This window comes from Haliotis rubra, unplaced genomic scaffold, assembly GCF_003918875.1.
Source record: "Haliotis rubra isolate DU_JTF1 unplaced genomic scaffold, ASM391887v1 Scf261, whole genome shotgun sequence".
In the NCBI taxonomy this organism is placed as follows: Eukaryota; Metazoa; Mollusca; class Gastropoda; order Lepetellida; family Haliotidae; genus Haliotis; species Haliotis rubra.
Genome location: NW_025766681.1, coordinates 255,014 through 271,411, shown reverse-complemented (window position 1 = coordinate 271,411; position 16,398 = coordinate 255,014). Strand labels below are relative to the sequence as shown.

The following is a 16,398-nucleotide window of genomic DNA, read 5'->3' as shown; positions in this document are numbered from 1 at the left end:
AGTTCTTCTGAAACGATCTACATGTATTTGACTTGCATACAATTGGTTGATTCACTGAAAGACAAACTTGACTCGTAGAAATCGGCTTCTAAATTGTTGGGCTACATGAACGTTGGGATGTTGGAATCAAATGTTTTAATATTTCTCAACCGAGATATCGATCATGTAAATGACATCCGTAGAGGATCATTCATCCTTGGACTCCTGTGACCCCTGTTGTCTCTGATACTGCATTTTGTAAAATGCCACAAGATACGGAGAGAATTATTAATCTTTGGACTCCCATTGTCTTTGATACTGTTTTGTGCAAAGTGCCACAACAAGATACGGAGTGAATCATTAATCAAAATAGGTAGTGGCTTGTATTCATTTTCGTAGTGTTTGGTGATAGGTTGTTATTATAAGCTTTAAAATATTGTTAATTTCATAATGAGGTAGGGACTCTCCGCGCCACTCATTTGGAGCCTCGTCACCTATGTAAGGATGGCTCACAGTTCATATTTTCTACCAACAGTGATGATTGGCTTAAAGTATAGATAGAAGCCTTACAACTTCTCATTGGCTGTAAATTACACTTCATGTTTTTCATGCAAGGCAAGGTGCTCAGGTGAGGTGAGGTGGGGTTTAACGTCGTGCTTGAGAATATTTCACTCATATGACGACGTGCATGCGTGGGTATGGCTGCTTGTACTAGCCCAGACTGAAGCTGGTTTTATAGTGCTAGCTCACTCAGATACCATGTCGCAGTTAAGCATGAATACCCTACTAAGACACATAGCTGGAATAATGCCGATGTAAAGCCCAACTCAACTCAACTCATTATACCGACTCCGAGCCGTGCAGTCCTTGTTGTACCCATTAATGCAGAGCGGGAAAGGACCAACAAGTACCATATTTTAACGTCTTTTGGTATGACGCGATCGAACCCGCGACCTTCATCTCTCCGGGCGGACGCTCTAACCACTACACTATGGAGGCGGTCCAAGCTGCTCAGTAATTTCTGGCTGGCAACTTCTGGAGAAACACATTTGCTTTGTCTTGAGGAAATGTAGGGTTAGTTTTATGTATCATAATGTATTTTAATAAGGATAAAAAGTACAAAAATGTTTCAATCGGTTTATGGTATTTCAAAGTATTATTTTTGAATGTATGATATGTAATGTTGAGATAAAATACTTTTCAATATCTTAGTTATGTATTTGCGTAAAACCATTGCTTTGAAAGTAAGCTGTATTGCACTCATTATCATGATGTATTTTATCCTAGTGTTTTCTGGTAAATATATTGGTTTTGTATTTACATAATTATATATTTTTGTAGTATTTTGCATAGTATTTGTATCTCTGATGTTGTGTTTAGATACATAGACACACTATTGACGGCGTTCTGTTGAGGAAACACCAGCCATTTGATTCAGCCCATAGCTGGTAATAATGTATAGTTTTGTATAAGACGAGTATATGGATTACAACTTCTTTATTGTATAACACGACCTTTCCGGGCTACTTCGTGCCCTTTTTTTCAGGTGATCATCAGAAGTAGCCCAGAAACGTCATGTCGCCATCCATATAACTCGTGTTGTATATTCACAAACTTCTAAATGCCTCTAAAGGATTTATAGTTTTGTAGTTTCTATTTTTAATGCTTTTCCCCTAATTGAAAAAAATCTCACTTAACATATTTATTTAACGTTTATATAGTGTGTTCTTAATTTAAGGGTTTAGTTGAATTTAAATGTGAGATGTAAGACACATATACATGTATTATGAAAATGTTGCAGAATTGAGGGTTAACCACCACCATGGCTTGGACACAATGCAATAAAGAATTCTGCCCTACGACAGGACCGTTTGTCGTTTCTGGGACTAGCCCATCTACATCTGTGATACTCTTTTTTCTAAAATGCTGCAACAAGATCCGTAGTGAATCATTAATCCTTTGACTCTCATTAAGCTGCAGGGGGCCGGGAAGTCGTTTCGGTATGGTCCCATTTTGCTTGCATCCCAATTTGCCTACAGTGGAAGTGAACGCAATGTGGGACACCCCTTTTGCATAAATGACTATGTCCAAAGTCTAATTACCTGTGCCGATATACTACTCTGCTCCAAGTTCCAAGTGACTGTGATTACATTCATGCTCCTGTTGAAAACGTGTTCAAGAAAACATCTCCCCAGTCCAGCAGTGTACAATGAAGAACCGTTCAGCTGTAGACCTCCGGGAATCATGGACGAAGACACAAGATGGAACATATGCCAGTTGATATGCCAGAGGTTAAGGCGCGTGGATTTAGGTTATGAACCAAGGTCCCAATGTCGATAAGATCAGAAGAGTCCGTATACAGCTGGACCACGTGTATATTGAAACATTGACCAGCGTCCTCAGCGTCTGAAGCAGCAGTTTTGAGCGGGAGAAGGACAGCCATCCAGATCCTTGACGCAGCAGGACACTTGATTAAGCTTCATTAAGTTCCTTAATCCAATTAGCTGAGACAGTATTATCATAGTATGGTAGTTATTAATAAAGGCATTAGTCCATGGTGTATAGTAGGTAGTTTCAGGTTTAACCTTGCATATATGATAGCCAGTGGAGTATAAATTTGTTTTGAGTGTAGTCAAAGTGGGATGCAGGCAAAATGGGAACATGTTGGGTGGGTACCCAGGACCGTCATTAAATACCGATGAATGTACGTGTTCAGCAGTCTGTAACCAGCATGGGACAAAAAAGCGATTATGCCTAATTCGTCGACTTTTGAACATCTTCAACTTCATCACCCTGATTTAGGGGGAACAGTCGGTCACAGAAGTGAAGACAGCGCAGCTTGAGGGCCATCCACGAGGGCTGAAACGTCACCGCCCAAATTATCCACCAGGAGGAGAGACTGCAGAAGGGCGAAATCGACGTCATGGCCTATATAGATTGTGTTGGACGCTTGCTTGGAGTGTGGTGAATATGTTTGACATTCATTCAATGTGTTTCAGTAAGATATAATAATAATTTTGGATTTAGATAGCCTTCGTATCCAGTGATCACTGCTCAAAAGTGCTTCTAGGTGTTTTACATTGACTGGAGTCTATTCAAACACATCTTTCGTAAACATGTATGTCTTGAGATATTTCTGGAAAGTGGCAACTTCTTGAATGTTTCTAATGTCAGATTAGGTGCAGCTGCTGTAAAGGACCTATCTCCAAACTAGTGAGTGAGTTCAGTTTCACGCCGCTTGTAGCAATATTCCAGCAATATCACGGCGGGGAACACCAGAAATGGGCTATCTACAAATAATGCTTTGCGAGATGCTTGCACACAGAGCAGATTCTGATCACCCAAACGAAGGAGAGGGTTCACTAAGTTGGCATAACTTGTACCCAATCAATTCTCTTGAATAAATATGTTTAAATCTAAACCCGAACGAAGAATTCTTGAAGGTCTGTAGCTGGTTATGAGGCTTTGCAACTACTTGGGGTGCAAGACCATGCGTGCTTTAAACACAAATAGGAGGATCTTGTACTGAATCCTACTGGATACAGCAACCAATGGAGTTGACGGAGATTTGGGTTTATGTTATCAAATTGTCTTGTCCTTGTAATGTGTCTTGAGGCTGAATTCTGAGTAAGCTGTAGCTTGATGATGAGACGTTTAGGGAGACCAAACAGAAGAGCGTTACAATAGTCCAGGTGTGATAGGACACAGGACTTGACTAACGTTGCTGCAGTCTTGTGATCAATGTGTTTCCTGATCTGGGTGATATGTCTGATACAAAGGTAAGCTTTCTGGCAGACTCTGTTGATATGGGACTCATAGCTGATGAGGGTTCAATCAAACATAACTCCAAGATTCCTCACTTCTTTACTTGGCTTCATGGGACATCCTTCAATATTCAGAGTTTGGAGTTCAGTCTTGTCTCTATTCAGCTTCAAGAAGTTGCAAGTCATCCAGGTACGGTGTTATTGTCATCAACACAGTCAGTTATACAGGCAAGGGCTCTCTTGGTAGACAGTTCTTCTCTTGGTTTGAACGCCAAATATAACTGCGTATCATCTGCGTAGAAATGGGCAGATAACTCATATGATCTAGCAATATCACCTAGAGGTGAGGTGTATATTGTAGATAGCAGGGGTCCGAGAACAGAACCTTGAGGGATGCCGTATTTGAGTTGCACTTTTTGTGAAAGACTGTTTTTGATCTTTACTGCTTGATATCGTCCTACATGTGAGATACGATTGCAGCCAGGAAAATGCACTTAAAGTTACATGTACACCAAATCTGTGCTTCAATCGCTCCATTAGAACTGACTGGTCGATAGTGTCAAATGCCACGGAGAGGTCAAGTAACACTTGAATCGCTGCTCCTTCTTTGTCTACGGACTGCAAAATATTATTTAAGACTCGTACAAGAGCAGTCTCTGTGCTATCAGAGTACCTGTATGCAGACTGCACGATCTCAGCGTAAGATATGATTTGAAGGTGCTTATGTTTATATGTATATCAGTAGGAAAAGTGCAGAAAGTACAAAATGTAAATAAAGAGAGACCGAACACCTCTTGTGTCTTATTTTGTTTGTATCTTCCAATGCCTAGTAAACTAATTACTAGCTAACATCACAATGCTCATTCATCTACTGCATTTTACTACTCTAAAATTAGAAATACTACTAATATGTTTTCATTGAAAGACTTCAAATGAATTTACAGTGCCTTCGGATGTTACGTCTACAAAGCCGACGATAACTTTTTACATTCTATTATTCAGAAATAATATATCTTAATCAAAAGGGATACATATTCTATGCCTTATTTGTAGATTTTTCCAAGGCGTTCGATTCAATAAACTATGGAATCTCTTACACAAGCAAGGTGTCTGTTGCAAAATGGGAAAATTACTGCGGAGTATATATGAAAATGTGAATTCTTTTGTTTAAGGAGTAATAATGAATTATCAGATACATTTGTGAGCAAATTATGAGTTAGATAAGGCCGGGTGGGACAACTTGGGAATGGCCAGCGAGTCCTAACTTGACACATGGAAGGAAGCGAGCTACAAAGACATATTTTATATCATTGGAAAGATCTCGGGGAGATGAACTCAAAACGTTCATGTGCCAGTGCGCGCACGTGTTCATAAGCTCACAAATGGGCTCTGAAAATGCATTTCTGCAGAAATTACTGGCAGACGAACTGAAAATAAATATAATATGGTGATTTTTTTTATACATCTTTTATTCACGTTCTGTATAACATGAGTTTCACTGGACGAAGTTACAGTCATTTTCATGTTAGACATGAGCCCTGTTGATTTTTTAAATCTTTTTTCAGAGATAGATCCTCTCATGGAGAAATATGTGTGCCCTATATATATATATATATATATAATATATTTGTCAGGGTTGAGATTGCGATCTGATCGGAGATTCTACCAGTAGAGACTTCGCAGTCTTTACCAGTATCCTACTAGTAGAGATTGAAATCGGATCCTACCTGTCAGATCCGATTCTACCAGTACAATTTCCAATTCAACTGGTAGAAACCCTGATTGTTCTGTAGGCAAACAACACTTTATTTGCTGAACAATAATATTCATTTGTTATGCATGTTATTTTAATATGTGAAAAATGTAAAGAAATTCAAATAATTCCATATCAATGTATCTCACTTTAATACAAATTGCATTAATTGATAATGTCCTAACCATGACCATTTTGTTGATACAAACATATGAAAAAATCATATGTAGGATCAGAATGGAGCTTCCATTGGTAGAGATTGCAATTGCATAGGTTATTCTATATAATAAGTTTCTACCAGTACTGACTCCGCTTGCAATCTCTACCCTGGCATATATATCATCTCTCTATATATACATTGTATATAGTTTAGGTGAATGAATTCATGTATTCAAATCATTGAACGCTTATTATTAGCATATATTCTGAACAACATGAAAAACCCTCAGTCTTTTCCTATAAATATAAATGCATTCAATATGTTAGGACACATACTAGATACATAATAACAATATTTGATCATTTACATATTCCTAGAAATGCCTCCATCAACACGCTCAACATGACCAGCGTACCGAACTGAGATGATAAACAATACCTAAGCGACAATGCATCACTGTTCAAAGTGACAATACCCGAGAAAATCTAATTGTTTTCACACCTGATAATTTGTTGTTTATGGGGCTGTCCCTACAAGCGGCCATAACTTTATAAATATTCTCTTTCATGTATTCAAAATACTTTTTTTCTAAACGATGCATAGTTTGATAGTTTATCCATGTATATTGTGGTATTACACAAATATGATATAAAGCAGCATGCGCAAACATATTTAAGTCATATGTCTGCACCCCCAAGTACTTACAATGTCGTATCGGAAATATTCATTGTCCTGCAGCAACAACAGGTGTGCATTGTCTGCCGATTTCAAATAACAATATCAACCGGCATACCATGCAGATTTTATGTGGTACAGGAAAAGGTAGGCAACGGCTCAGTGTCCAAGCAAACATATGTTGCTGGGTAATCTACGATAAGGGTTACTATAATTCATTGCAAATGACAAAACTCTATTAGAGAGGGGGGTAATCATAATTATCAAAAGGAGCAGGTGCCCACTCTTTGCACATATCAGACTTTACAGGGAATAAGTAAAACAACATGTAGGCGTGCATCAAAGGGATTAACAGCAACAACTATAGGATAGTGGTAATAAAGCAGTGACAACAGGAGGAAGTCAAATGTCCAAGAAGTAGAAAATATACATGGCTAGAATGCTCTGCTAAGTTGTTGCTATCAGTTCATTGTATGCAGATGGGATGAGATATCCTTCATCTCTGTTGATGGAGGGCTTGTGTCCGCGGATTTGAACTGCTTAATCCATGTTGATGTAAACTGAGGGGCAAAAGAAACGTCCCCGATCATTTTTGTATCATAAAATGATACAAACACGTGCAATTCAATGTTGAAATGTTTGATATAATTTTTGAACATATTATGCAGACTGTCATTACAGAACAATTGAAACAATTTGCTGTAAGTAGAGTTTTTGTGACGTTTTTCACAGGAGGTTCAAATGTCCGGTTTTCGATCATGACAACACATGCACATCAGTACTGACAGAGTGTCTTTGAGTGTCCAACTCCTCAGTAGCGAGTGTGTCCACCTCTTGCAGCGATACATGCTGCCACACGACGTCGTGCAGAGTGCACAAGACGTCTGATCACGTGATGTGGGATGCGACGCCATTCTTCCTGTAGAGCTTGAGCCAAAGCGTTTCTTGTCTGTGGGGGATGTTGACGTTGCTTCACCTGACGGCCGAGATGATCCCATAGGTGCTCAATAGGTGATAAATCGGGGGATCTTGCTGGCCAAGGAATGACGTTTACGTTGTTGTTGTTCAGGAAGTTCCGGGTAACAACAGCAGTGTGGGGAGTAGCGTTATCCTGCTGAAACAACACGCCTCGATTCTGCTGGAGGAAGGGTAACACGACAGGTCGTAAAACAACATCAATGTATCGACGGGCATTCAGGTTTCCCTCTATCACCAACAAGTCAGTCTTCCTCTCGCCACAAATTTTCCCCCACACCATCACACTATCGCCGCCAAACGTCTCAACTTCCTGAACGCAACAACGTGCTGTGCGTTCGTTCCGACGTCTGTAGACTCGTACCCGACCATCAGCTTTGTTCAACTGGAAGCGGCTCTCGTCACTGAAGAGTACCCGGCGCCAGTTCCGCGGCTGCCACTGCCGAACTCTACGTGCCCAAGCCAATCGACGACGTCGATGTTCAAGCGTTAACGTCACGCCCCGGAATGGTCTGTAGGCCCTGATACCGAATCGGCGGAGTCGTCTGGATATGGTCCTTCTACTGACTGGATGGGTAAGGCTGGTTGTTGCTGATGACGTCACAGTCAGGAATCTGTTGCGCAAGTGAAGCACCCGTAAATGGCGGTCTTCCTGAGGGGTGGTTACGGGTGGTCTCCCTGTCCTAGGCCTGTCTGCAGTCCGACCTGTTGTTCTGAAGCGTGTCATCAGTCTGGTGATGGTTTTCTTGCTGCAACCCATGATTCTTGCAACGTGACTGTGAGAAGCACCCAGCTGCAACATCCCAATAGCTCGTTCTCTCTGTTCTGCCGTGAGTCGAGGCATGTTCTTTGTGTCCAACGTATTGAAGTGATGAATTCGAACAGTCGAGCATAATTTTTATACTGTACTTTCATACGGGTATGTTTCCACAGAAGCATGCAAAAAACGTGAATAAAAGCAATTTTCATGCTTACAAAAAACTCCACGTGGATTTCCTTTCTGTGAGACGTGGGGATGCGTTCGGGAGATGTGTTCCTAAATAAATTTCCGTCATAACGAAAACAGAAGAAATGTTTTTTACAATTTTACTTTGGGGACGTTTCTTTTGCCCCTCAGTTTATATATAAGTCTGCTACAGCACCTCAGTCTCGCTTGACAACGGTACAATAATCTATACTGAAACGCCGCATCCTATATATGTAAATTTAAATCAGCTGGTGGAATGGCATATGAAGTTTTTAATACATTATATAATAATCTTGTTCAGCCTATACTGTCTTACGGTTCTGCTATTTGGGGGACAAGAGAATATTCATCAATTAACGCTGTACAGAACAAGGCCTGCCGTTTCTTCCTTGCTGTTGGACGTAAAACTCCTAATCTATCAGTCCGAGGTGAAATGGGTTGGACAGCTCCCTCCATGAAGCATAAACTTGAAACGATACAACTTTGGCGAAAACTGTGTAATATGGACTCTGACAGAATCCCAAGTACGATTAATCTCTGGTCGAGTAGATTTCGCAAATCATGGCATAACAAAGTAAAAGACTTTCTACTTAGCCTTTAAGTTGATATAAGAGACATATTTACTATTACAGATAATGAATTTATGTGCATTAAGGAATGGCTTTTATTGAAAGATGACAATGACTGGATCAACGGCTTATGGAATGATCATAATAATCCAAATGGCAACAAATTACGATTTTTCAGGCTATTCAAGTATACCTTATCACCTGAACTCTATGTCAAATCTACTCTTAATCGTTCACAACGAAGTATCCTCAGCAAACTACGATGTGGCTCCTTACCACTGGAAGTAGAAGTCGGACGCTTCACCCGACCTGTAACACCACTGAAAGATCGCATATGCAAACTGTGCAGCAGTAGCTCCGTGGAAGATGAGGTGCATTTTCTTGTTGAGTGCAGCATTTATAATGAGATCAGAACTGAGCTCTTTGATAAGATATATATACATGATAACACTTTCAGTAACTTATCACAAGTGGATAAAGCTGCATATCTAATGTCAAATGAACATCATATAAAATCCATAGCCGCAACAGTGTCGAAAATGTTTTTATTTAGACAAAACCTTAGACATACATAGCATAATGGCCCATTATTTTACTACAGTATGTCATGTTACATTTTAAAATACTATTTTATGTATGATGTATTTTATGCTCTAAGTGTCTCATAGGCCAGTCTGGCCGGACACATAATTATGTGTGTGACACTATAATAAAATAATTTTCTTCTTCTTTCTTCTTCTTCTCTATAATATAGACGTTGTCATCCATGAAGCGAAAATGTGTTGAAAGAACGATATGAATTTAAGTCACTAACGTGAGGCTCTAAAATCATATGGTGGTGTGCAAATCATATGCGTTTAATTCGTGATTGGTATATTTTCTCATGATATTATTGTATGAATAATCGTTTCCTTTCACACTCGTATTACAACACAAATCATAAAATAGATAAGATCTATATATTATGATCTCGGTAGCAACAGCATGGAGCGTGTTGTTCAGTGACAAAACAATGTGAAAATTCATCGAGGAGATACTTTGTCCTTAACCACCTCAGCATATATACTATACTTCACGGCAATGACGATTTATCTCCTTTAGACAATGAAAACCTTATAAAATCCGTTCAGAATTATATAACTGAAACTAACCGCTTTACGGAATTCAAGTAACAACCTATAAACATAAAAATGCACTTGGTGTCTTGTTCTTTATTTTCTTTTCTTTATTTTCTTTTGTTTTGATTCATTCATTAATGTCCTAATGTCTGCTCCATAGAATTAAGTCAAGATAATAACGAACTATATGCGGAGAAGCATTGACATAGGCCATATGGCCTGTTTGCTAATCCTATTTCCATTTTGTCATGTCGTGTATTATGAAAAATGTAAACATTAATGGAAATTTGTAAAAATACTGTTTAAATCACAATACTGTATAAATCTCGAACAACCTCTGCGTTTAGCAGGTAATATCGTAGCTCTTTCCAAACGTATTCATCAAGTTTCATTCACCATTTTATCTAAGAAAATTTTGATACCTTTTCGATAGAACGTAGACATTATAGTTTGTTGGACCACTTACTTCAAAATACCGACTTTTTGCATTTCATTTGTGCAATGGTACATTATGTTTAGCACTATCTATGTGCACAAACCAGCCGTTTCAACACATTACCTGAAGAGATATTTTCATAAGCAAGTTTTGCTCTTTTACTGATCCAATGTATAGGTTGTTTATTGCAACGGCAGTGTTAGGTAAACAAGAGATGTGGATGAATGAATCATTAGGACTGGTATATTTTCAAACAATTTAACACGATATTTTGTAGGAATCCTGGGTGACTAACATCATTTAAAAAAATCAGTGGTGACTCGACATTCACAATTGTCTCTAATTTCCCAGGAATGCGACAGCAAAATTGCTAATAAAAGCATACGGTCTTTTTGATAGCAACTTCTTGTTAATTGCATAGAGCAACGTTTCTTTGTAGGTTCTCACACCATGTTCAAGCTAACGGTGACAAAAAACCAAGTGATTAGAATGATCGAATGCTGTGACAAACATCGTGTACTTGAATAACAAGGGGTAGATAATTGGACGAGGCCAGGTGGGAAGTAAGAACAATAAATAGCACAGCCATGAAGCCGATAAGCAGGACGGATTAAGTTGTAAAAAACAGTCATAAAAAACGGGTGCTGATTGAAGTCTATAGCTTGGTCAGCTCTTCGTAGGCTATGGTATGTAGTACCCTTCGTCAGTCACTACTCGTCACACGTTGCTTTATGCAAAGAACAAGAAGTTGCTATTAAGAAGCCGCATGCTAGAATGCCAATGAAACATACAATCATAATTGCTGTTCATGACGTTGTTGTATAATTTGTATATATATATACAACCTACTTTATCTGACCTCGTACACCTGAAACATAGTGTATCGAATAGGTCCAACACAGAACTGAACCAAAACATCTAATGTCATGATGATATGAATTGCTTAAATTCCTCAAACCGGTCTTTGAGGTAGTAACAGAAGTGTATATAGTTTTAGTTTCCTGATCATGAATCAGTTATTGTCATTCTGATGCAAATACCCCAAACCCAACAAGATCAGATCCAGATCAGTTGATCACACTGATTGCTAATTACCTAGAATAAACAAGAAGTGGCCCACACGCAGGTGTCTCATAAATTATCTGATACAGGTGAAAGGGCGGTCAAATACACACTCTCCCAAATAATTAGCCATTACGAGTATTTACTACAGGATGGTATTTGTCGGGATCGTTTATTACTGCTGTCTAGAACACATGTTTTCTTCCCGCATTACGTTATTACACAACATAATGCAGGATTTGAAGAAGTGAAACATTTCAAGTTTTATACAATATGTATATACATACATCCCTGTCTCAGTTCACAACATTATAATACTGTAATCAGAACCCTTGACCTAAACACTCACCTACTACCTATGGAAGATTCGTTCTGTTAGTTCATTCCCGGGAAGACGACAACTGTGATGTTTAAAACAACAAATCAGTGAAGCATGCAAGGATGTTCAAGTCGACTGCCTCTGGAGAACACGGAGGTTCTGTGTGATTTTAAGCAGATGAATGATACTAAATTGTTAACCGGTAAATAAATGAAATACTCCCACGAACCATTATTTACACCCCTTAAAATACATGACATTTTTATCCGTGACAAGTTTATCGATAACAAATAATTTATATACATTTGAATGTCATCATTCAACTGTAGAAATAGTTTAAGTGCAGTTCTTATCTAGGCACATCCATGATATCCGCGATGCAGCATTGTGTTTGCGGCTCACTCTAAACATGTATCCTATCTATACAGAGACACCTTCCTCCACGTGAAGTTGGAATGAACTTGCACTCTAACTGCTGATTTGCCATTTCGAAAGTGATGCATTGGATTGCGGATAAGCAGGATATATACCAATAATAACTAGTGAGTAAATATCAACAAATAATATAGTGAATTAAAATCAGTGTCAAAGGCAATCAGTAGTAGTGAGTTGAAATAAATCAATGTCAATCAATAAGCAAACAAATCATTAGTGATTTAAAATCAGTGTCAAAGGCAATCAGTTAGTCGTGAGTTGAAATCAATCAATGTCAGTCAATAAGCAGTGAGCTGAAATCAATCAATGTCAGTCAATAACCAGTGAGTTGATATCATGTTCATATTACAATGTGAGTTGATATCATGAAAATGAACACCGATTTCGTTATGCAGTTCAGTTTATAGTATAACCCACCTCACTAATCCATTAAAACAACACGAGTCTACCTCGGCGAAACATCAAAGGATTTTCACTGTAATACCAAATGTTGTCTTAAGGGGAAGACACCTAATCCTGATTCGATTATTGCAAGACTGTTTGAAAAACAGCTTCATTGTGGTTTCAAGATTACACATTTGCCATATACAATTTAGTGTTCCATTGTACAGTTCGACTGACTCTACAAACAATAGAGATACATAAACCATACCAAAGGGACAACGGGACTCATGTCAGAGATGAAATGACTGCAACTTAGCGCAATGAAACTCATGTAATACAGAGTGTGAATAAACGATGTATAAAGAAATCATCAAATTATTTTTATTTCATTTCGTCTTGATAAGATGTTAAAATATGCCTTGTAAGATTTGTGCGGCGATCTACTTTTGGGAACCATTTCCCCTCCCACTTGAAGTTGTTTACAGGAGAAAACAACATCATTTGAAGAAAGTCCATATTGAATTATCCAAAGATGGTGTCTAATTATTTTCAATTAAGACAATTCTGGTAGTGAAATGAAAATTTCTGCGGGAAAAAAAAATTCTGCCAGAAATTTCTGCGGTAAAAAAAAAATCTGCCAGAAATTTCTGCGGAAAAAAATAATTCTGCCAATAATTTCTGCAGAAATGCATTTTCAGAGCCCATTTGTGAGCTTATGAACACGTGAGCGCACTGGCACATGAACTTTTTGAGTTCATCTCCCCGAGATCTTTCCAATGATATAAAATATGTCTTTGTAGCTCGCTTCCTTCTATGTGTCAAGTTTGGACTCGCTGGCCATTCCCAAGTTGTCCCACCCGGCCTTATTGCCTAACTCATAATTTGCTCACAAATGTATCTGATAATTCATTATTACTCCTTAAACAAAAGAATTCACTTTTTCATATATACTCCGCAGTAATGATGAGTTAGGCAATGTTGTATATTCGCTTTTTTTATTTACATTCTTTATTAATGAGTAGCAGCCCAAATCCACGTAAAAGATTCACACGGTATCCAATTACATTCAGATAAAATACCAATTTCCTATTTGCCGATGACATCATATTGTTTTCTAACACAATTAAATGCCTACAAAGAGAGGTGAATGAATTGTAGAATTACTGTAATAAAAGCAAACTATTTGTAAACAGGCTAAAACAAAGCTATTTGTTTCTAATAATCAAGGTAAACTAGCCAGTAATGAAAAATGGTTCTTCAATGGAAATAGACTGGAAACAACCACTTCATATAAAATCTAGGTGTACGTTTTACCAATCTATTTCATGGTCAGTACAAGCATCATAGGCATCTATACAAGCAAAGAAAATATGAATAGGTATTTCGAAATAGATACATATTTTAGGCGATTTGTCTCTCTGAGAATGAGAGAGATATCAAAGGTAAACCAAGACTTTAAGATACATTCTTTCAAAATTGGTCAACTACTCATCTCATTATCTAATAAATGCATTTACTAGAAAGTGATAAAATATTCCATATACAGAACATTATCTTTTAGGTTTGACCATATCGAATTATAAATCTTTACTGGTGAGATCCCGCTGCTCAGCGCATGATCTATATATATAATGTGAGATACAAAGGAATTAAGAAAGAAAATAGAATCTGTCAAATGTGCAACTTAAATGATGTATAAAGACGAAATTCATTTCTTATGTGTTTGCCCAGCATACTTATCTATAAGAAATAGATATTATTATGTACATCCTGAAACTCATACGTTTATGTCATTGATAATAATTCCAGTACATCACATTCATAAAGCTTGTATTGTACTACAGGCCTGTGGCCTTTCAGTATGAAATACAGATTGATTCAGTGATTAAATACCACCTGTATCGCAAACGTGTTGCTTGCTGTAGATACCCGTTAGTAAAACTAAACCTTTCCGATGATATAAAGAACTAAACGGACCAACACAATACAGCAGGAATCTTGCTGTAGATACCCGTAAGTAAAACTAAACATTCCCGATGATATAAAGAACTAAACGGACCAACACAATGCAGCAGGAATCTTGCTGTAGATACCCGTTAGTAAAACTAAACATTTCCGATGATATCAACAACCAAACGGACCAACACAATACAGCAGGAATCTTGCTGTAGATACCCGTAAGTAAAATGAAAACATTCCCGATGATATAAACAACTAAACGGACCAACACAATGCAGCAGGAATCTTGCTGTAGATACCCGTTAGTCAAACTAAACATTTCCGATGATATAAAGAACTAAACGGACCAAAACAATACAGCAGCAATCTTGCTGTAGATACCCGTTAGTAAAACTAAACATTTCCGATGATATCAACAACCAAACAAACGGACCAGCAGGAATCTTGCTGTAGATACGTAAGTAAAACTAAATCTTGATGATATAAAGAACTAAACGGATACCAATGCAGCAGGAATCTTGCTGTAGAAACCGTTAGTAAAACTAAACATTCCCGATGATATAAAGAACTAAACGGACCAACACAATACAGCAGGACTCTTGCTGTAGATACCCGTTAGTAAAACTAAACATTCCCGATGATATAAAGAACTAAACGGACCAACACAATACAGCAGGACTCTTGCTGTAGATACCCGTTAGTAAAACTAAACATTTCGATGATATCGTCAAATCAACCAAACGGACCAACACAATACAGCAGCAATCTTGATGTAGATAAATGTTTGTAGAACTAAACATTTCCGATGATAAACAACTAAACGGACAAACACAACACAGCAGTAATCTTGGAGTAGATACCTGTTAGTAAAACTAAACATTTCCGATGATACAAGCAACTAAACGGATCAAAACAACACAGTAGCAATCTTGCTGTAGATACCTGTTTGTAAAACTAAATATTTCCGATCATATATACAAGAAAACGGACCAAACACAATACAGCAGGAATCTTGCTGTAGATACCCGTTTGTAAAACTAAACATTTCCGATGATATCAACAACCAAACGGACCAACACAATACAGCAGCAATCTTGCTGTAGATACCTGTTTGTAAAACTAAACATTTCCGATGATATAAAGAACTAAACGGACCAACACAATACGGCAGCAATCTTGCTGTAGATACCCGTTAGTAAAACTAAACATTTCCGATGATATCAACAAATCAAGCAAACGGACCAATACAATACAGTAGGAATCTTGCTGTAGATACCTGTTTGTAAAACTAAACATATCCGATGATATCAACAAATCAAGCAAACGGACCAATACAATACGGTAGGAATCTTGCTGTAGATACCTGTTTGTAAAACTAAACATTTCCGATGATATAAACAACTAAACGGACCAACACAATACAGCAGGAATCCTGCTGTAGATACCTGTTTGTAAAACTAAACATTTCCCGATGATATAAAGAACTAAACGGGCCAACACAATACAGCAGCAATCTTGCTGTAGATACCTGTTTGTAAAATTAAAACATTCCGATTTTATCAACAACCAAACGGACCAACACAATACAGCAGCAATCCTGCTGTAGATAGCTGCTTGTAAAACTAAACATTTCCGATGATATAAACAACCAAACGGACCAACACAATACAGCAGCAATCTTGCTGTAGATACCCGTTAGTCAAACTAAACATTTCCGATGATATAAAGAACTAAACGGACCAACACAATACGGCAGGAATCCTGCTGTAGATACCTGTTTGTAAAACTAAACGTTCCGATGATATAAACAACTAAACGAACCAACACAATACAGCAGCAATCT

The 16,398-nt window shown here is 37.9% G+C and overlaps 1 protein-coding gene across 10 annotated transcripts in view; it reads right to left on the bottom strand.

Moving 5' to 3' along the window:
* LOC124280162 overlaps positions 1 to 16,398 on the bottom strand; it is a 66,014-nt gene that overhangs the window by 44,127 nt on the left and 5,489 nt on the right. Inside the window, exon 1 of one of the 10 annotated variants that reach the window (XM_046716048.1) lies at positions 2,082 to 2,151. The exons of the other annotated variants lie outside the window; for them this stretch is intronic. The gene's annotated coding sequence lies outside the window, so the exon portion shown is untranslated. Of the gene's footprint in view, positions 1 to 2,081; positions 2,152 to 16,398 lie in introns of those variants that run through there. 10 annotated transcript variants of the gene reach the window in all.